Source organism: Thermobia domestica, chromosome 7 (assembly GCF_964235325.1).
Source record: "Thermobia domestica chromosome 7, izTheDome1.hap1.1, whole genome shotgun sequence".
Classification (NCBI taxonomy): Eukaryota; Metazoa; Arthropoda; class Insecta; order Zygentoma; family Lepismatidae; genus Thermobia; species Thermobia domestica.
The window spans coordinates 50264824-50288836 of record NC_137460.1 but is presented as its reverse complement, the minus strand read 5'-3'; the positions used below and the strand labels follow the sequence as shown (position 1 = coordinate 50288836).

The 24013-nt window shown below is 33.7% G+C and overlaps 1 protein-coding gene and 1 long non-coding RNA gene across 4 annotated transcripts in view; one reads left to right on the top strand and one right to left on the bottom strand.

Annotated features, from left to right (window-relative positions):
* The window catches only part of LOC145690075 (uncharacterized), a 307925-nt gene that overhangs the window by 28338 nt on the left and 255574 nt on the right, over positions 1-24013 (bottom strand). The window lies entirely within an intron of this gene.
* LOC145690077 (uncharacterized) overlaps positions 14061-24013 on the top strand; it is a 29767-nt gene continuing 19814 nt past the window's right edge. The window contains exon 1 of the long non-coding RNA XR_014132168.1: positions 14061-14174. This is a non-coding gene — a long non-coding RNA (uncharacterized LOC145690077). The remainder of the gene's footprint in view (positions 14175-24013) is intronic.

Genomic DNA, 24013 nt, shown 5'->3' with positions numbered 1-24013 from the left:
AGATGAAAACAAGATTTTCCGAAACCGCTACTCTCAATACATTGTTTTTTTGCGGTGAGTACTAGCCTTTTGCTTACGTTCTTTCTAAACATTATCACCGCTCACAATAGAGTGACATTTATTAGAAGTCTAATAACTGTGTCATCAACAATGTAAATATTTCACTTTGTATTTGTTTCATTTTCAGTCTTACTTCCAGCTACCGCTTCTCCCTTACTCTATCAGGGCAATTTGCACAAATATAGGTAATTTAGTGCAAATATTCTATGTTTTCTATTTGTATTGAAGCTGTCAACACAAAACTTACAGGAAACCTTTGCGATTGAAAATGATATGATTTAATTGTTTCACGTGTCACAGAGATATGGCTGCCAAGTAGTAATCGAATATATTATGAACATGGAGATTATTTTAAAGGAGTTTTTAAAATATCCTTCTATTACTATTTTTTTGTACGTTGCATCCAAGTGTGACATACATTAAAAGAAAGCCGACTTAATTGCAATTCAAATGAGGCATATATTGTACCTATCTTTAATTAAAACGTGTATGCATGAATATTATCTTCCACTTTGCTGAATTCAATTTTCATTTTTTTTCATTACAAGTGAGAACATACTGTATTTTTTTCTCAAGTACTATTGAAGCAATGAAAAATATAATGAGGTATGTATCAATTTTTGTTCGTTTGTCTCCGAGGCAGTGTTGCTAAGTTATAATTGAATAAAATTAGGAAACGAATATTTTTCTTGGAAATTTTCAAAACTTTCCTCTGTAATTTCCTTTTCTTTCTTTTTTTTTCTTTTTGAGTATTCAGACTAAAGTTATACCTAAAGGAAGGCCATTAACTGCAATTGAAATGAGATACAACCCGTATTTGTACTTTAATTAGAGATTGAGTTATATTTGTCGAAGTAAAAGTCTGTGGTTTACCCGTAAATGGAAAATATTATAAAGGGGGAGAAAGTTTTAAATTAATTTTTCTTCCAAACTAATGGAATTCGAGTTGGAAAAATTTGCATGAATACTTATTTTGACATGCCGAACACACACAAAGAAGAAAAAGTTAAGTTTTTTTTTTCTGCCCAATCCGAACGTTTGCTTGTTAATATAAACTTTTATTACAAATATTGGAGATCGTGCTTGAATTTTAAATGAAGAATTAACAATAGTTTTTTTTGTAATAATGTTACAAATGAAAGATTAAAAAATGTTTTAATTGTAAAAAAACATATCATTAAATATTGATTTACCTTGTACATTTGACCCAGAGTACTATGCAGTCCAAATAAATTGATCTCTTGAGCTCTTTTCTTTAATTAAGATAAAGAAAGTTAGTGTTTGTTGAATATTAATAATAATAATAAATATAATATAATAATAACTGTTTTATACTATAATTTCCAACAACTTAATGACCAGTACTTGAATTAAGGCCGCCAACAAGTTTTTTGAAATTTAGCGCTGAATCATTTCTTTACTTTTACATAATGTTTCCAGTAATAGTAGTAGTTAGTAATTTGATAGATCTTCAATGCTTGTCATTGAGCGACAATCATTAGACCACTTTTCTGGTTATAATTAAAGCCATGTTAGTGACCACAGATAACAGAAATATCGAATAAACGTATATACTCTTTTTTTTTTGTTTATAACATGCTGTAAGTTTAATAAAGATTTTAAAACTTATTTTGTCAGTAGCTTGAGCTAAATTATTAGCACAACTTGTATGAATACGGATCAGTAAGAATTTTTAAATAACTAACACAAGCTACTTTAGAGAATCATGTATTTTTAAAACAGTAGAAAAAATTTTGCGAACGAAAAGCAAGTACTTGAACAAAAATGCGTTAGGATAGTGGAGGTTGAAAAATAATAGGTACTAATGCAGAATTAATATTTTAAAATTAGATAGAAATTCGACTTGTATTATAAAAAAAATGATCTTCAAGATTTTCACATTAAACTGACCAAGAAGATAAATACTAACTGTTAGTATAGGATATACAGTGTAATGAATATCAAAAATATAAATCAGTGCATTTATGGTACTCGATTTCATGTCAATTTTATAGCTTTTCATTGATTTTATTTGCTTAAATGTCATTTCCATTTTAACGGAAAGTTAGATAAATAATTATCAAGAAAATTGCATCAACATAACTTTGTAACTTTTTTTTATTTTTTCAGAAAGCCAAGTTCACCACAACTTGAGAGTGAGGATTTGGTTTATTTTATTTTATTTTTTCAAAAGGTTTACACGGGAAGTAGAGACCTATCTATGTGGTAATAATTTAGCAGCGAATTGACAAAGATGTCTGCGAAGAATGAAATCGTTTGATAAAAGTTTTTAATTTGCCGAATAGAAGGAAATATCTTTTATATTGAGTTGGCCAAGAAGATATTACTTATACGAAAATTGAATATGTGCAAAGTTTAAAATTTGTAAAATGTAGTGTTGATTCTGAAGAAATAATTGTTAAGAAATGTCCAAATGTATTATTACGGATAATGAAAAAGAACATTTTTAAAGGGAAAAAGAAATGAAAGGTGAATGAAAAAGAAAAAAATACTATTAACCATTCTAAATATTCTAAAGGTATTGGAAAATAATATTTCTTTCAAATAGGTGCTACTAGTAAAAATCTCCGTGTGTTACTCCGGATAATATTCCTCAGCTCCCTACCCTGCATTTCCTACCTGAAAATGATAGACATATTCGTATTCTTTGAAACAAGTGCTCCACATGGCAAATTTCGTGCCTTTATGTCCAACATTATATATATGAAATAATAGTTAAATGGTCTATCTATCCTTGGGATGAAATTTTCAGAATGGTACGAGTGAATTACAAAATAGTTTCCGACGTAATAATACAGTTTACAAAATTAATTTTCGATTTTTATATAGTGTAATGTTTACCTTTTTACATTTCTTCTTCTGCTTTGGGTTGACTTTTCAAATATTTGTTACGATATATGCTATTTCTAATTGATGGTCTGTTATGATTAAAATATATAATCGCGATCCACAAAGTAGCTTTTGCGTGATGGTGCAATTTTCAAACTTCCGTTGTATACTATTGGTAGACTATTATTTCAGTTATTTGAATTAAAGATATTTTAAATAGAAAATGGATATTTTTATAAGAATTCAAAAATTTTGAATAATTTTCTGTTAATATCTTCAAAATTCCAAGTACAATGTTCTGGTACAAGATAATTCAATATCACCCTGTTCTGTAAAGCTTAACATCCTTGAAGAAAAAAGCCTTCATTCAAATAGGTTTCTAAAATGAAATTTCAATATAATGCTAATAATTTTGCATTATTTTGTTGGTAAGTTAAAAATTGTATATTTCGAGAAATTAGTTTAGAACATGATATGAATTTTGTGAGTTCATCTTAGTCAAATATCTGTATTGTATAGCTTCATAACATTATTATTAGATATATGAAATTCTGACAAACTTGGTAGTTTATTTTAAGAGCTCTTTTAGCTTCTAGTTTATACATACTACTGATTTAGAGTTTTTTTTTATTATTTTTATTATTTTTTTACGTCTTATAGTAAGGCAATACGAAATGCGGAGCCAACATTAATACAAGTGTCGTATTTAAGCTTGGAAGATATATATTAAAATAAAAGAGACGTAGAGGGTAAAACAATTGATATGCAAATTATAAACATACGTAAACATATATATGTGCAAAATTACATAAAAGTAATCATCTCATTTAACTCAAATTTTAATTTCAGAATAGTCTTTTTATTTTCAAGCTTTCGACTCTTCTCTAAAACCTTGTTCATGGAGGATTAAGCTAAATTAAAAGAAATAAAAGCAACAAGGAAATAAAAAGTAGCGTACTTAATAAAAGAAAGCAATATAGGAATACCTCATCCTGTATACTACAGCGGTTCATTCATCGAATGACCATATACAGCAGTTCGCGGTCGAATACCTTGTGGTGCTATTTCACAAGTAAATTAATATACGAGTACAGGACAAGGTGTTTCTGCCCAAAAGCTTGAAAGTGCAAGGACTATTAAGGAATTAAAATTTAAAGAAACTGACATGATTGGTAATATTCGTCAGCATGTCCTCTTACCATCTGTATTTTAAAAGTAGTTTATTCTAATAGAATGTACATGAAAACAAAGAAATCTCTGAAGAGGTTCATTTACGTAAATTTTAAAATACATAATTTATGAAAATTGTTTTACCTAGATACCTACACTAAATGCAATTGAAACAAAGTTTTTTATAAGTATTATATTAAAGAAGTTATAATAAACTTAATTGTTTACACAAAGCATTCACACTAACTCACACACACACACACACAAATATATATCCACTCCATTTAGGGTGAACTACAATATGCAAGATAGTAAGGACAAAACGCTCGAAAGTTGTTATATACAATTCATTTAATATGAGATTTAAAAAATTCAAATAAGCTTGTGCCAACTGCTATGATTTACCAGTATTGCCTATTAATTTTCTACACTGAAAAATAATTGTGTTTAAAATCTGTAATAATTAATATCTGTTTTATAGATTTATATTTCTACTATTACTTATATTATTAATAATAATGATAATACACGAAAAAAATTAACCATTCTGACATTAATATTAATAATAATATTTAATAATAATATTTAATAATAATAATAATAATAATAATAATAATAATAATAATAATAATAATAATAATAATAATAATAATAATAATAATAATAATAATAATAATAATAATTTCCTATATTGCAGTGTTTCCGAAGTATAAACACGACTTGTTTTTATATCATTACATAACAAATTTGTGTAGCAAACTATATGGAAAACTGTCCTAGCTGTTCACATTAGTAATTAAATAATATACAGCCATCAAGGTTTCCGTTCTTTGGAAAATTACACTTAATCTTCGAATAAGCCTTTAATATAATGCTCTGTTTAGCATAATTCATTTTCACCTGACTTTAGAATTTAAAAAATTCTGATAAAGGTTTCTTTTTTTTAAAAAAAAAATACTCCGAAAATAGAATTGAATAATATAGTGTTAATACCAAATCAAACCAAACTATTTGGCCTGACAGCCCATCTGAGGGCCTGAGCCGCTTCAACGCCATCTGTCAGCGACCGGCTGAAGTACGTCCAGCCGTCTAGCGACGAGCAGCCGTCACGTGTTTCATTCACGTGACTTCCCATTTTTCCTCACGACGCTGGATGGACGCCGTAAATTGGGAAGCACCGGCTGAGAATTGAACCCGGGACCAGGTGGACTTGAGTCCAACTCTCTAACCCCTAAACTACAGTGTCCCCTAATATAGTGTTAATAATTCACATTAATGATAGATCGTTCACATTGTAAGTGAGAATCAATTATTTCGCAAAATATTAACACAATTAACACAATTACTATATAAAACAACAAAAAGAAAAAAAAAATCTCAGGTACCGTTATTGCCAAATGTTTGGGTCTCTAGTGATTATAAATGATTAGAAGTAACGTATTTAGAGAAAGAAGATATATAAGATGAAAACATTAACATAGCTCACTACAAAAAGTACGAAAAAGAAATTTGAAATGACAGTCTTAAATGTTTTACACGATCATTGAAAATAATTATGTAAATTAATTTAGGATTTACAACGATTTCAGACATACACCATATATTTAAAGGTTAGACTACTTGCTACAGATATTAAAAAAAAAATGATATTTAACATGCAAATTTATGAATATATACCTATTATATTCGTGTAATTAACAGTGATGCCCAAAATAAATAGTGTACAATGAAATTACATATTTTTAAAAATTTTACATTATATATGCTTTGGCTGTATGTTTGCAATCGTTAAATGATTTTAAAATCGTTTTTCAGTATCCTTACGATAAAAGAAATGATTATAGACTATATAAAAGTAGCATGCTTTATAATGAATCCATTTCTAAATTGTAAATAACTATTCTAATATAAAGAAATTATAATATAAAAAAGCTGAAAATTGGTTGTTCCTTTGTTTAAAAGCATCCAATAGTTCACAATATTAAGAAAATTATTAATAAAATTAAGTTAATTCACATTTATATTTAGAATTAACTTAGGTTTTCTATTCAGTTTAATCAATACAAGGTTTAATTGTATCAGCGAGAGTAGCTGTTGTTGAATACGTAAATTCTTGCGGGGCTCCTATTTCAATTGTTACACAATATTTGTACCTATGTATAAGAATATAAAGCGAATAAAAACAATACATTAAGATCAAAATTTCATTACCTTTTGTCTGAAGAAAGAGATTGATCTATTACCTATCATTGGTTCAAAATACCATTTACAAGGATAAGTTTGTAAAACATATATATAAGATACAACACACATAATTTTATGAAAAATATTAATGAATCTATGTTTCATTAAAGCAGTGCTCCGTATACACAGTAATTTTACATCATGAGACAGTATTATGGTAGTAATTTGTTAATGGACAATAAGTTTAGTTAGTTTGAGTGAATATTTAACAATATAATAATTAAAATCTTAATATAAAGAGCACGTAATATATTTTATGTTATAAACCATTTTATTGATACGATGGGTTTAAGGGAAGTTTAGATTATTTTTGGGGGGGGAGGGGAACTAGGAGGAAGTAGTTTTTATTACAATATGTAAAGCAAGAGGTTTTTATCTTGAGCTGCAAAACCTATATGTATTTTATATTAAAAATAAATATCTTTTTTTTTATTAGTATTATTAAAAAGACTCATAAATTTGACATGGGACTTAAGAAATAAGAAATGAGAAACAAACTTTGTGCAAATTAAAATGATTTTAATGTTTAATGAAGTGTGTGTGTGTGTATGTGTATACGTGTGTGTTTGTGCAGCGTTAACGTGTGATTGTTTAGAGGCATTATGAAACAGATAGTTTTACTAACCTTGATTTTATGTATTGTTGATAATAGTTCTCTGGATTTGGGGGAGGATATTGAGTTGATGCTTTCAGTAACTAGCAGACTAACGACTGTAACTACCAGAAACACCCCAACTAAAAACCCGGAAGTAGTTTGAAGGTTTTATACGAAAAAGTGTGCTGAACAGAAAAATTTAGACAACAAATATTTTTGAAACTCCTAAAAATTTAACAGACTCGTTTAAAACATTTATAAAATTTGTGAAAACTGTTTACTTTACTTTGTACGTAATGAATTACATAGAGCCTTGATCAGTACACTTAGCATCTGCACAAACGGAAGATTACAATGATTATACAATAGTGTTTATAGATTTTTTTTTTTTTTTTGCACTTTTGAGATACTCATTAATAAAATTAAATTTTATTTAAATTAACAACTTGAATTTTAGGTACTGTTACATTATATTGTGTTTCTATAGTGAATACGTAATGTGTATGAAAGCATTTAAATGTACGTAAAAAATAGGTGATTTGCTCTTACTAAATCAGGAACGAATATAATTTATACAAGCAATTTTATTTTCAATAACCTTGAAACAATTTGTGTACGATATTTAAGAAACATAATAAATATTTGGTAGTCTGGTAGTATCGAGTATTCTGAGTTTGATATATAATATACGTACTAAGAAGTTTGTAGAGTGAAATTAAAGAAAATAGATAAATAATAATAATAATAATAATAAAAAAAAACAAGTTAAAAGTCTGTAAAATAGATTCAAACTAACGCTAGTGGAATATTGCTGGCAAAATCGCGCTTTTCAACTGGTACCAAACCAGTATGCTAAGTAATGAAAATAAAACTAATTTTGAGATGATCACCAAACACACCAACACAACTGTCAACTAATGGGCAGCAAATATTGTACAAAACATTTTCAAATCTTGTTTTTTGTTCTAATGGAGGATGTTTCGTGAGTGTTTTGAATGGTTAAGAGTTGACAAATGCGAGTTCGAAGAAATATTTTACTAACTTTGTTGTGATTCTACTTTGCATACCTTTGTCTCATGATTTGATCTATCTGTGTTAATTTTACCCTACATGGTGCCTATTGTTTTTAAACCTTGTACGCAACTACTTTCGAAAGGTGGATCGCATGTTGATCTGCAACATGTATCACTTATGGTAGAATTTCATGCAGGCACACAGTTGAGTTTTAAACTATTTATTTGTTTGTCTCCCTGGCATTTTACTTTCAGTATAGAGTAAACTTTATTCATTCGGAATGGATCAACACTTTGGAAAATAGTTGGAAATAAAACCATCCATTTTAAGTGTCCATGTTACATATTATTGCTTATGTTTGCTACTACTGTTTGGCTTAATCAATACCACTTTTCTACAGGAGGAAGAAGGAGGAGGGACAATCTATTTGATTGATTTTAAGTCCTCTTTAATGATTCAAAGATATCTGGACACATTAAGGAACTTCAATTTGCAAATATTTTTACATAAATAGGCAATATAAAACGATTCAGTAGCTTGTCAACATTTAAACGATTTATTGGTTCAGTTGAGTGATTTTTCATTTTATTTATTTATTTTATTTTTCAGTAAAATGTGGACTTTATATCGGGTTATTTATGCTTTTCTGTGCATAATTCAAAATAGTTATTTGTTATTACTTTAGAAGATAGATAAAACAAAATAGGGCTGTACTACTTACAGTTCTATTGAATGAGTGGCGGCAGCTGAATTGTAATGCCGGGTGTTGCAGAAAGTCAAATCGGAGATAGAAGATAGAAATCGGAATTATTAACTACCAACAAACTGTTACTCAAATACTGACATATAAAAATAAACAAAATTTTGTTTTTCTTTTTTTTTTTTTTAAAAAAAAATCCAAGATAAATTTAACACACTTCATTCACGGTTTCTCTATGAAAAATTGAGATATACTAGGGAAATATATCTGGAGCAAACAACATTGCTGCCATGAATTGCTCTGTGGACTTAAGTTGCAATTAATACACCATATATTTCTCTTGCTTTTCTATTTCATTAAGTGCTATCAATTTTCCTCTTTTTTGATTCTCTTCTTGTAGACTATAAGTTCTTCGTCCTGACATCACCAATTTGATCTCTTAATAAATTAATGTTCCTTTGAAAGTTTGAAATACAAGATATTTCTTTTTTGCTCTCTTGAAACTGCCCTAACGAATTTCCACAAGTGGCATTACTTTGTTAAAGAAAGGTTAGTAATTAACAAAGCATATTAGTAGTAAATGTAATATGATTCTACGTAAACACTGGCTTATTAATATTCAGCTGTCAAGCGATTTAAAAGAGGTCTACACTATTTATAGAAGCAAATTATTAACTCATAAGTATGTATTTCCTTGCATGTGCTTTCTAGTCTACTGCATATTTTTCTCTTTATTTTGTAACTTTGAGATTACCTTAAAATATATAACATTATATTGCATACGATTTAGTAGAGTCACGTGATTACCATTCTTCTCTTTTAAAAATACGAATATATTAAGTCATAGGGGAAGGTAGGAGAACAATAGAAAGAAATGCAGAGGTCTTATTAAAATGCTTGCAGGGACATGGGTTTAGAAGTAAATGCAGAGAAAACTAAATACATAGAAGTTCGTCGGGATCGTAATACGGAAAATTATGGATGCGTTAAAATATCGAATAATACTTTTGATAAAGTGGATACTTTCAAATATCTAGGATCAATATTAACAGACGAAAACCATATTCACGAAGAAATTAAATGTCGACTAAAAGCAGGGAATTCGTGTTATTATTCAGTTCAAAATCTCTTGTCGTCGCGAATTCTGTCGAGGAATTTGAAGCTTAAAATATACAAAACGATAATCATGCCTGTTGTTCTGTATGGCTGCGAAACATGGTCACTTACTCTGAGGGAAGAACATAGACTGAAAGTATTTGAGAACAAGATCCTGAGACGAATATTCGGACCCAAGAGGAACGGGAATGGGGAATGACGGAAACTTCATAACGAGGAACTACATAATTTATATGGTTTACCAAACATTGTTAGGGTCATCAAGTCTAGGAGGCTCAGGTGGGCAGGTCATATAGCGAGAATGGAAGAAAGTAGGAACGCTTTCGAAGTCTTAACTGGAAAACTAACCGGAAAACGACCCACAGATAGGAGGACAATATCAAGATGGATCTCGCAGAAATAGGAATCCAAAATAGAAACTGGATCCAGTTGGCTAAGGATAGAAGTCAGTGGAGAGCTTTTGTGAACGCGGCATTGACCCTCCGGATTCCATAGGCCATAGAGTTAGTTAATATATTAAGTAAATTCCATTTCCCGATTTCTAGTATTATGTATTTCATAAAGTTTATCTAGTGCGAAAGCTTACCGTTCACTGGAATACCTGCCACGTTACACGAGCATTGCCAACGACCAAGGTGTTTAATTTCTCGGATAAGAGAAAGCAGACTTAACATTGACTCCAGTAGTCCGCGCTGCAGAATCTAGTCGTCGTGAGCTCGTAGCGACGCAATAGAAATGAGTAACTCTGTAATGGTTTGTTTTCTCGTTTTTGAACAGCTTAATGAATTTTAAAATTATAGAAGTACAAGAGCTTGTTACTTAAAATATATGAGAGTGTAGAATGCATTACTAACAAGAATTTTACTTAAAAACTTTGGTCGTTGCGCAACGTTGCAATACTAACATTAGCCAATGATTTTGGCGTTATTACATGGACATTATTATCAAGGGTAAAAATACAAAGAAAATAAAATTATGGCGCAGATTCATTGTATGGATACATATATAAATTCATTGTGTATAACCTTCTTTTTCAGTGAATTGACTCTTTGTGTCTTAAACAATTATTTTTAAGGTGTGGACTTGCATTCCCCTATGCAGATTCACCGTAGGAGGGCTTCAGTATACGTACACGATAAGAACTATTGTGCAAAAGACACTAACCAACCTGTGATAAGTGATCACAAAAAGCACGACTGCTATCTAATCGAGTCAAGACAGGAGCACAGCTGGCCACAAAAAGCACGACTGCTATCTAACGAAGTCAAGGAAGGAGCGCAGCAGGGAGATTCGCATGGAAGTGTATCCGCAAGGAGCCCGTGCATCAGCAACAACATAAACGAGGATAGCGCAGTATACTGTATATGGCATAAAAACACTTACGTATTGGATTGTGGATTTGTGCGTTACTAAGGACGTTATAGGTGATATTTCAACATGTTCCCATTACTTGCACATTTACGTTCCAAAATAACAACATATGACTAACACAAGTTTCACAAACATGTAGATTCCTTAACTCTCGGACACTTCTCTGAATATACAGTCACGAAAGAAAGTATTCTTTTGTTGACAAAATTCTTTTCTTAATGACTCAACAATAAATTAACCTATTACAGTACCGATTTTGGCAAGTTATCAAATTATAAATATCCTATGAATAACACCAAAAAGATTCAAATTAATTCATTTGTTCCCGAGTTATTGGCAAAAGAAAATTTGCCAACTGTCAATCAAATACTTCATTTCCGTGTGTACGTCATGAGTACATTGATTTCAGATACTTCGTTTTACTTCACTTTGAATATTGTGGCTGACGAATCCGTGCTTAACAGGTTAGACTTTCATTAATTATTTCTACATAGACACGTAGATCTCACAGGTAAGAATACAACGTATTTCGATTATTTACACATATTATTTATTATTTCAAATTTTTTTCTGTATTTTTTAGAAATATGATCCATAGAGTAAATCTACGCGAAATAAGGTTAAGAATACTGGGAAAGCATTAAAAATAGAAAAAGAATGGTGTGGAAAAATAGAAACTATCTTTTCTTTGTAATCGTATGGCCCGTTTTATATTGTATTTCTCATACAATTTCTCGTGGCAAATATCCCGCCAAAATAACCGTATTATTTTTTATGGCGCCAAAAGCCGACAAAGCTTTTTTACACAATAGGAGTTTGGTTAGTATCATCTTGTGACGTTCATATAAAGAATCAAGACACTATGGGAAAGCGCAGCCATGGCTACAAGACTGAAATGTGACGTAGTGAAAATGATTGTAGCTATTACAACAATACAGTAATAATAGCATATCTGGTAGTAGAGTGGGGACACTTGCGGGTGTTTTTTTTCCTACTGCGCATGCGCAAACCCTTGACGCTGATTGGCTGGCGCAGGTCACGTGACCCCACCACGCCCCCTGACGCTGATTGGCTGGCCACGCCCCCGACCACGCCCCTTCACGCTGATTGGTCGGTGCAGGCCACGCCCCCGGCCACGCCCCTTCACGCTGATTGGTCGGTGCAGGCCACGCCCCCGGCCACGCCCCCGGCCACGCCCCTTGACGCTGATTGGTCACGCTCTTTTACGACCTCCGATTGGCTGGCACCGGACCCCGCCCCGTTCACGCCGATTGGCTGGCGCGGGATCCCCTTCCGATTGGCTGACGCCGGACCCCGCCCCGTTCACGCCGATTGGCCGGCAGCGGACCACCTCCGATTGGCTGGCAGCGGACCCTGCCCCTTGACGTCGATTGGCGGACCACGCGCACGGTCTGCGCAGATCGGTCGACGCCGGATCACCGCACCTACCACATGCCACATAAGATTCGTTCCCTTTTATGAGCACTTTACGAACACATAACGCAGCAGATATTACACAGAGACTCGTTCCCTTTTATGAGCACTATTTTAAACAGCAAAGACTCGTTCCCTTTTATGAACACTTTACAACCCCATAGCAGAGCTAATAAAGAGTATGGCATATTTTCCAACTTTAATTTAAACATAGCAGAATTAATAAAAGAGGAGTATGGCTTATTTTCAAGCCCATTCATTCAACATGAGAACAGAGGGTGGTGGAACACTTGAAAACTTGTTCTTTAAGCTGTATCGAAAATTGCGGTTTTCGAAAAAAAAAGTTGAAAGTTGGCTGATGTTTACCAAACGTAGGTGGATGATACATTTGATGATCCTAAATCGAATACCGTTAAAATTTTATTTTTATCTCTCACTGTTTTCCAGATATAACGATTCGAATTTTTTCAAAATTTCGACCCATTTGGTTTCTGAGCTTTTGAAACTCTGTATATGTGTACTCCACTGGAAAGACCGGTCAAACAATGTGGCTCTATCTCTTACTGCTTTCGAGATATGACGGATTAGAGGCAAAAAATTTCGATTTTCGAAAAAACCGGTTGAAAGTTGGGCGATGTTTACTAAACTTGGGTAGATTATACATTTGATGATCCTAAATCGAATGCCGTTAAAATTTTATTTCTATCTCTCACCGTTTTCGAGATATGACGATCCGAATTTTTTTTGGCAACTTGGCCCACCCTGGTCGTACAAGTTTGAAACATGGTTCCATGGGTTCTTCATGTGGAAAATCGGCAAGGGGATTCATAAAGGGGAGATTTTTTCGATTATTTTTTCGATATTTTTGACCGTTTTCGAGATATGGGCCATTTTATGATTTTTGGACACCAAGTTTTTTTCGGGGCCACCGTGGCCCCCCACACTTGTCGTACAAGATTGAAACATGGTTCCATGGGTTCCTCATGTCTAAAAACGACAAGGGGTGAGGTACGGGGGGATTTTTTCGATTATTTTTTCGATATTTTTGACCGTTTTCGAGATATGGGCCATTTTATGAATTTTGGCTACCCAAAATGGACTTAGAAAATATTTACCATGAAAGACGAGAAACAGCACTTCAATGTGTTATGGCTGCTCTATTTTCAAGAGAAGTTTTTTTCGGGGCCACCGTGGCCCCCCACTCTTGTCGTACAAGATTGAAACATGGTTCCATAGGTTCTTCATGTCTAAAAACGACAAGGGGTGAGGTACGGGGGGATTTTTTCGATTATTTTTTTGATATTTTTGACCGTTTTCGAGATATGGGTCATTTTATGATTTTCGGACATCAAAAATGGAGGTAGAAAATATTAGCACATATCTTAGTCGTTTTTGTTTGGAGCCAATAGTAAATAGTTTTATTTTAGCCAATGAGATACTTGACTTGTAGATTTTGCTCCAATGAAAAAAAGTTTTATTTTAGCCAATCAGAGGAAAGCAGAACACTATATAAGGGGTGAGGTTCGAAGCAGTTCTCAGTCAGTTATTCGTCGGATTTCAAAAAGATAACATCGTGTGCAGTGTGTGAGAACAGTGAAGTGAATTTTTGGCGAATTAATGGTAAGTATTTTTTGAACTTTGTCAAAATTTTCGGTGGTGGATTTTAAGTGTTCCTCATAACCTCACCCAAGATAGATTATTTTTTGAAATATACGTCGAGTTGAATACGATCGTGAAAACCCGGTGTCACAGCGTCCAAAAATAAGCCGAATATAGATTTTTTTTTAAAATAAGCATTTTTTAACTTTGTCAAAATTTTCGGTGGTGAATTTTAAGTGTTCCTCATAACCTCACCCAAGATAGATTATTTTTTGAAATATACGTCGAGTTGAATACGATCGTGAAAACCCGGTGTCACAGCGTCCAAAAATAAGCCGAATATAGATTTTTTTTAAAATAAGCATTTTTTAACTTTGTCAAAATTTTCGGTGGTGAATTTTAAGTGTTCCTCATAACCTCACCCAAGATAGATTATTTTTTGAAATATACGTCGAGTTGAATACGATCGTGAAAACCCGGTGTCACAGCGTCCAAAAATAAGCCGAATATAGATTTTTTTTAAAATAAGCATTTTTTAACTTTGTCAAAATTTTCGGTGGTGGATTTTAAGTGTTCCTCATAACCTCACCCAAGATAGATTATTTTTTGAAATATACGTCGAGTTGAATACGATCGTGAAAACCCGGTGTCACAGCGTCCAAAAATAAGCCGAATATAGATTTTTTTAAAAATAAGCATTTTTTAACTTTGTCAAAATTTTCGGTGGTGAATTTTAAGTGTTCCTCATAACCTCACCCAAGATAGATTATTTTTTGAAATATACGTCGAGTTGAATACGATCGTGAAAACCACGCGTCACAGCGTCCAAAAATAAGCCGAATATAGATTTTTTTTAAAATAAGCATTTTTTAACTTTGTCAAAATTTTCGGTGGTGAATTTTAAGTGTTCCTCATAACCTCACCCAAAATAAATTATTTTTTGAAATATACGTCGAGTTGAATACGATCGTGAAAACCACGCGTCACAGCGTCCAAAAATAAGCCGAATATAGATTTTTTTTAAAATAAGCATTTTTTAACTTTGTCAAAATTTTCGGTGGTGGATTTTAAGTGTTCCTCATAACCTCACCCAAGATAGATTATTTTTTGAAATATACGTCGAGTTGAATACGATCGTGAAAACCCGGTGTCACAGCGTCCAAAAATAAGCCGAATATAGATTTTTTTAAAAATAAGCATTTTTTAACTTTGTCAAAATTTTCGGTGGTGAATTTTAAGTGTTCCTCATAACCTCACCCAAGATAGATTATTTTTTGAAATATACGTCGAGTTGAATACGATCGTGAAAACCACGCGTCACAGCGTCCAAAAATAAGCCGAATATAGATTTTTTTTTAAAATAAGCATTTTTTAACTGTCAAAATTTTCGGTGGTGAATTTTAAGTGTTCCTCATAACCTCACCCAAGATAGATTATTTTTTGAAATATACGTCGAGTTGAATACGATCGTGAAAACCACGCGTCACAGCGTCCAAAAATAAGCCGAATATAGATTTTTTTTAAAATAAGCATTTTTTAACTTTGTCAAAATTTTCGGTGGTGAATTTTAAGTGTTCCTCATAACCTCACCCAAGATAGATTATTTTTTGAAATATACGTCGAGTTGAATACGATCGTGAAAACCACGCGTCACAGCGTCCAAAAATAAGCCGAATATAGATTTTTTTTAAAATAAGCATTTTTTAACTTTGTCAAAATTTTCGGTGGTTGTTTTGCAAAGTAAAATTCCGTTTTTTTCTATTTACAGGTTTAGAAAGAATACGTTATTGGGAAAAACACTAATTTGTGTTCTATAGTTGGAACAGTCCCAATTACTTTTTTCTTGCAAATACCTGATTTTTCCGAGAAGAATTTTGCAAAAAAATATATTGCTTTACAGTGAATAATTGTTGAACGTTAAGAATAATAGGCTATTAGAAAAAACACTAATTGGTGTTCTATAGTTGGAACAGTCCCAATTACTTTTTTCTTGCAAATACCTGATTTTTTCGAGAAGAATTTTGCAAAAAAATATAGTGTTACAGTGAATAATTGTTGAACGTTAAGAATAATAGGTTATTAGAAAAAACACTAATAGGTGTTCTATAGTTGGAAGACAGCAATTACGATTTTACAATATTCTAAAAGTTAGATAAACAGCAAAAAAAATGGAGCGATTTAATATAATATCTGAATCTCAGCAATATTATAGACAGTTTAAAGATAATGGGAATTTACTGACAATTGAATTAACTCCTCCCCCCGAGGGAGAAAACCCCCTTGAATGGGTAGAAAATGGTATTAATGATTTGGTACGGTATGTAATGAGAGGTGTGCTCCCTCATCATCGTGTAGGGTTGACTTTTATAAACCAAAATCACCCAGATAAACCATTCTATTTGTCGTTTCGAACTGCTAATAATATGACTGCTGAAAATGTGTGGGGTGCGTTAGAAAAAGTAATTCAATCCAATACTTCATTCTTATATCAAGATCGCTTTATTCTCTATTTTCACCACGTCGAATTACCTATTGGTATGGGACGGGTGAAACAGAATTTTTCTGACATAAACGAGTACATAAAACATAACAGAGGTATTATAGTCATTAAAAACCCTGAATACTATTGTTTGGGTCAAGCTCTGGTGGTGGCTATAGGGCTTATTGAACATAAAAATGATACAAAAGAAAGAGATAGATATCGAAATCAATACGCAAAACATATGTTTCAAAAGGTATCCGAACTAAGTGAAAAGGCTGGTGTTAGCCTAGAGAATGGTGGGGGGATACCGGAATTAAAAAAATTTCAGGCATATTTAGCGGACTATAAAATCACCGTGTATGATGGGTTATCGGGAGAAAAAATATTTTTTGAGGGTCACGGTCATGGCAAACAGATTAATTTGTTATATATTAACAACCATTATAACGTGATCACTAGCCTAACAGCAGCCTTTTCATGCGGATACTTCTGCGAAGAATGTCACAAAAAATTTCAAACCAAAGACAGGCACGTAGGGAAGTGTAAAGCTTTATGCAATAAATGCCAGAACAGACCACCATGCACAATTACGGAGCGTGTAGTATACTGCCGGGAATGCAATAGATGTTTTTATGGGCCTCAGTGCCTCAAAAACCATAAGGCTTCATTGTGCGCTATTCTGAAGGTGTGCCCTCAATGTCGTAAAGCCTACGTCGTGAAAAAAGGGCGGAATCCACATGTCTGTGGGGAGGTATTCTGCACGGGGTGTAATAATATGATGCCGTCAGGCCATTTATGTTATATACAACCATGCCGAACGCGTACCCCACAGAAATGGCTATTAGTGTTTTACGATATTGAGTGCCGCCAAGACAAAGAGATAGCCGGAGGTATTTTTGAGCATGAGCCCAACTTGTTAGTCAGCCAACAGGTGTGCTACCGTTGTAAAAACAGTGAGACTGAACGGTGTGGTGTATGCGGCGATAGAACACATGTATTTTACGGGGACAAATGCATCGGTGAATTTTTAGACTATTTAGCACAAAGGCGTTCTGAAATAAATAAAATAGTCGTCGTGGCCCATAACGCAAAGGGCTACGACGCCCATTTTATTTTACGTGCAATGATGCTTCATAAAGAGTGGACGCCGCGAATTATTATGCGGGGGTGCAAAATTTTATCGATGGAGTATTTATACTTAAAATTTATCGATAGTCTAAATTTCTTGCCGATGCCTTTGGCCAAATTAGGCGACGCGTTCGATTTGTCCGTCTCGAAGGGTCATTTCCCTCATCTGTTCAATGCAAAAGCTAATCAGGAGTATAGGGGTGCTTTACCGGCTATCGAGTATTACGATGTGGAGGGTTTGAAAAAGAAACAGAAAGAGAAGTTTTTGCGTTGGTACAATGAGGAAAAGGAAACACTTGGAGAGACGGGTTTCGTTTTAAAAGAACAACTTATAAAATACTGTACGAACGATGTGGACGTGCTGCGCAATGCTTGCGTAAAATTCATGAACGAGTTTGAGGCTATATCCGGCGTCAACCCGTTCCTCGAGACTATAAGCATTGCCAGCGCGTGCAACTTAATGTATCGAAAAAAGTTCCTGCGCCAAGACACCATTGGTATTATCCCACATAGTGGCTACCGGTGGCGTGATAATCAATCTGTCGGCGCCGTTCAGTGGCTCGTGTACGAGGCCGACAGATTGAAAACACGAATCCGACATTCTGGTAACGGGCGAGAGGTTGTGGTGAGAGGAGGATATAAAGTGGATGGATATGCACACTATAACGGAGAAGAACACGTTTGGGAGTACCAAGGGTGTCTATTTCACGGGTGCCGGGAGTGTTACCCCACAGGCCGTGACAACCCCATATATAATGACGCGTACACTACTTTTAATATGCGTTATGAAAGTAGTGTAAATAAAATTAATCGTTTAAAAGAGCTGGGGTATATAGTCCATGAAATGTGGGAATGCCGGTGGCGTGAGTTTTTAAAAGAACACCCACCGGTGAGTATATTTGTAAAAAACCACATCATGACTAAAAAAGCCCCAATTCACCCGCGGGATGCCCTGTATGGTGGTAGAGTCGACAACGTGAAACTCTACAGAAAGACGAAAGAGGGAGAACGTATCATGTATACAGATATAATCTCCCTCTATCCTTACTGTTGTAAGGTGGGAAAATATCCTGTGGGTCATCCGAAAGTTTATGTTGGTGATGACGAGTGTCCCGATATTTCAGCGTTTGAGGGAATAATAAAGTGTTCGGTTTTACCCCCGACCAATCTCTACCACCCGGTGCTGCCCTATCGGAGTGGTGGAAAATTATTATTCCCCTTATGCCGAACGTGCGCGGACACTCTGAATGAGGAAGAAGAATGCAGGCATTCGGAGGGGGAAAGAGCTTTGACTGGAGTGTGGGTTGTAGACGAAGTGCGGGTAGCTGTCGAGAAAGGATATAGAGTGCTAGAAAAACACGAGGTATGGAGCTATGAGGTTGTAATGTATGACGCTGAAAAGAAAGAGGGCGGTCTTTTCACGGAATACATTAACCTGTTTATGAAGATCAAGACTGAGTGTAACGGTTGGCCTGCAGGATGCGTCACCGAACAACAAAAAGACCAGTTCATACAGGAGTATTATGAGAAAGAGGGTATCCGATTAGACCGGGAAAAGATTATGCGCAACAAACCTAAGAAACGAATTTCAAAGCTAGGAGTAAACAGCCTGTGGGGTAAGTTCGCACAAAGAGAAAACATGGAGCAAATCGCTATCATTAAAACTCCCGAGGAGTATTTCGATAAATTAACAAATCCGAATATTGAGGTTAATTCGTGTATTCCAATCGGCGACAAATTCCGTGTGCTCAACTGGAGTGTTAATGAGAGCGTTATTGCTCCTGCTAAAAACATTAACGTGATAATCGCCGCATACACCACGACACACGCTCGCCTCGAGTTATTTCGTTATTTGGATTTACTTGGCGAGCGTGTGTTATATTATGATACCGATAGTATTATTTACACTCAATCGCCTGGTGAGCCACAGTTAAAAATAAGAGTGCATTTAGGGGAATGGAAGAATGAGTTGGCAGAATATGGTCCGGATGCATATATCGAAGAATTTTGTGCTGGTGGTCCCAAATGTTACGGCTATTCTGTTGTTAACACTCTTAATGGTAAAACAAAGACAGTATGTAAAATCAAGGGAATCACACTGAATAATAAAACATTAAAATATGTTAACTTTGAACAAATGAAAGATATGATTTTAAATAATTCGCCTTCTATTAGCGTTCCTCTCGGTCGACAAATTGTACGTACTAAAGATTATAAATTGATTACTAAGCCGGAGGCGCATAAAATCTATCAGGTTACTGCTAGTAAAAGGAAACGAATAGAAAATTTTGATACACTTCCCTACGGTTATAAAAGAAATCGAATAGGGTAAATACAGTATTAGTAGAAACGATAGTTTTTAATTAAGTAGAGAGTAAAAAAATGGATAATCAAATTTTAAATCGTTATTATTATTATTTCGATGAAATCGAGGTATGTGTTGGTCTAGCATACGATGGTGAGGGAGAATTTTCTGTTATTATCATTTTACATAATTACTATGATCGTATTCGTCTTTCACTTGATGAGTGGTATACTTTTCTATCATATTATTCAGATATTGAAAACTACTTTAACGCTGTTACAGATTCTTCATTGCCTACACAATTTTTCATTAGTGAAAATTATAAAATATCATTGTCAGATACTCTTAACGGTATTCGTCAGTGTTTTATTCAATCGTCAGATGACGATAGTAATGGTCAGGTAAATTTCAGTGTTTGTACATGGCGAAAACTCCAGCTTCATTTGCCGTGCATTCAGCGGACCATAATTACTAGTTCTCAATTATGTAAAGTTGTAAACATGCCTGAATTTACTACTACTACTACTGCTACCAATCTACCGTCTAAATCGTAATAATAATATGTTATTATATTCATAATTATTTTGTGGTGTAACAGAATATGGAGTTTCAACACCCATTTACTTGTATTATAGCTGGTCCCACTGGGTGTGGTAAATCATATTTTGTAAAAGAGTTTTTAAAACATTATGCCGAAAAATGGAAAAATATAGTATGGTGTTATGGTGAGTGGCAACCTCTGTATGAAACTCTATCCTCAGGTTGTAGATTTAAAGAAGGGCTCCCCAAAATAGATGATTTTCCAGCACAAGTCGGCCCCCATCTGGTAATTATTGACGATTTAATGCGAGAGTGTGATACACGAATTGTTGACTTTTTTACTAAAGGTAGCCACCACCGAGATTTAAGTGTTATTTTTATAACACAAAATTTGTTTCATCAATCTAAAGGTATGCGAGACATATCATTAAATTGCCATTATATAATATGTTTTAAAAACCCCAGAGACCAGGCTCAAATTAATTATCTAGCACGCCAATTATATCCTGGTAACACAAAATTTGTACAGGAAGCCTATCAGGACGCAACGCAAGATCCTCATAGTTATTTGGTTTTTGATTTAAAACAGGGCACTCCCGACGAACATCGTGTTCGAACAAAAATTTTCCCCTCAGATTCTTACAATTATGTTTATGTACCGGTAAAAAAATAATCTCAATAACTGATATGTTTTAATACTCAATTTTAATATAATAGCTACAAAAAGAAAAAAAATGATTAGCAAAGAGAGTGCACATTTACTAAAACTTTTAGCAAAGGCAAAACCCAAAGTACGCCAAGCAATTTTACAAAATGCTGATCCCGAATTAATTCGCTCTATTTGTGAATGTTCCTATAACGTATTACAAGGAAATGTTCCGTTAAATAAAAAAGAGAAAAATAGATTAAAAAGATATAGAAAGGAATTGAGGTATTTAGCGAAAAAAGGTCCATCATTAAAACAAAAGAAAAAACGAATAATTGTACAAAAAGGTGGGTTTCTTACTGCTTTGCTTGCACCTATTATTGGAGGTATACTATCTACTTTAATTAAATAATTATGCAGCATGCACAAAAGCTTGTTTTAATTGCACCAGAAAAATTGCACCAATATCAAACTATATCTAATTTAGACGATGAGATGAAAAATATTTTAAATAATAAAAATATGAGTGTTGAAGAAAAATGGATACGCTATAAAGAGGTGTTACAAAAATATTTACACATTGTGCAAAAACCTACTGCAACAACATCAACTAGTGTTGGTACTAAGAAGGAGGAGGAGGAGGAGGATGAGGACGATGAAATGCTATCTACTCTCCCCGAAAATTGTCTGCGTAAAGCAAGACCTTTATTACGTAGATTAAAACAAAATTCCAACATTCATTGGGATGACAGTGGTAATGTTAATATTTATAATAAATTAATTCCTGGAGCTAATATAGTAGATCTAATAGCAGATTTTGTCAGGTATCGCAAGAAAAATATTCCCCCTACAGGTTGGGAACCCTTTGCTGTACTGTTAGCAAAATCCAATATACCTTTAGAGTATATAGGTAACCCACAACGTATAGAATATATTCGTAAGCTGACATCATCATCTGCCGCTGCCGTTGATCCAAAACAGGAAGAAGAAGAGGAGGAGGAGGAGCCACCACGTAAACGTAAAGTTGTCAACAGATGGTGTGATTATAAAATATGAAGAAGCTGGCCGCTATTTATTATAACCCTTCACACCCTGCCTCGTTTTCAACTGCTACTGCATTATGGAGAGCTGTGAAGAAATCTATTCCTTTACACAAAGTGCAACAGTGGGTAAAAGAACAGTCGGCTTATACTCTGCATAAGCCAGTACGTAAAAAGTTTCCACGTAATCCCTATTTAGTGTTCAATATCGACGATCAGTGGCAAGCTGATTTAAACGATATGCACAGGCTGCAGAAGTATAATGATGGTAATAGGTATATTTTAACAGTGATTGATTTGTTTAGTCGTTATGCCTGGGCTGTGCCTGTACGTACAAAAACTGGTGAAAACATTATAAAAGCATTTAAGCAAATATTTGCATCTACACATCGTAGACCCTTACGTCTACAAACAGATAAAGGTACAGAGTTTGTTAATAGACCATTTCAGTTATACTTAAAAAAGCAAAATATTAAATTCTTCACAACACAAAACGCCGATATTAAAGCAAGTGTGGTGGAACGTTTTAATCGGACTCTTAAAGAACGAATGTGGAAATATTTTACAGCCAAGAAGACTTACCGATACATAGATGTGCTATCGAAACTTGTTCAGGCATATAATTCTAGGCCGCATAGAGCTCATCAATTACCACCGGCCAGTGTGAACCAGGACACTTTTCAACAAGTTTGGAATAAATTAATAAAACCAGTGCCACATACTAACATTGCAAAATATAAAAAAGGTGATACTGTGCGCATTACTAAAGCAAAACGGCATTTTGAAAAAGGGTACAAGGAAAAGTGGACTGTAGAAATATTTAAAATAAAACAGGTGATACGTAAGGAAAAGAAAGTGGTTTATGTGTTGGAGGACTTAAATGGTGAAGTAATTGAAGGTACATTTTACGAGGAGGAATTACAAGGAGTGCCTCTGCCTAAAGTTTATGAAATAGACTAAATTTTAGAAGTTAAAGGTAAACGTGTACTTGTTCGTTGGCGGGGATATCCCCCTTCCTTTAATTCATGGATTCCTGTGTCATATTTAAAAAACATTTAGCCACAATACAATATTATAAACGATTGTTATATTTGTGTATATAGGAAAATGAATGATCCATACTTTAAATACTATACTCACCAAGCAGGAGGTGGTTATAACGTGTATAGAGGTGCACCATATCAAGAAGGTTATGGTATTGGAAGTTTTTTAGGTGGTTTATTTCGAAGCGTATTTCCGTTAATTAAACAAGGAGCAAAAACTGTTGGTAAAGAATTGTTACGTACAGGAATTAATGTAGCAGGAGATGTATTAGGTGATAATAGACCTATTGACGAAGCTTTAACATCACGTTGGCAAGAAGCTAAAAATAATTTAAAAACTAAAGCTCAAAATAAAATAAATCAAGTGTTGGTAGGATCTGGAAGAAGAAGAAAACGGAGAAAAGTTCATTTTGCAAAGACGACTGGTGGTACAAAGAAAAGGAAGAGTGATATTTTTGATTAATATGGAACAGACTAGCTTTTATCTTACACTACCGAGTAACAGTTCTATGGAGTATTTTCCACAAAATACTTTGTCATGTTATACTACCAAATTATATCATCCATTGGTGCTAGAGAAAGGTGAGTGGGAGACGGCTGTTGTTGAAGTACATTATACAAATTCATTTCAGAATGTTTCCAAATATACTAATAATATTTATTACCGCCTCATGAA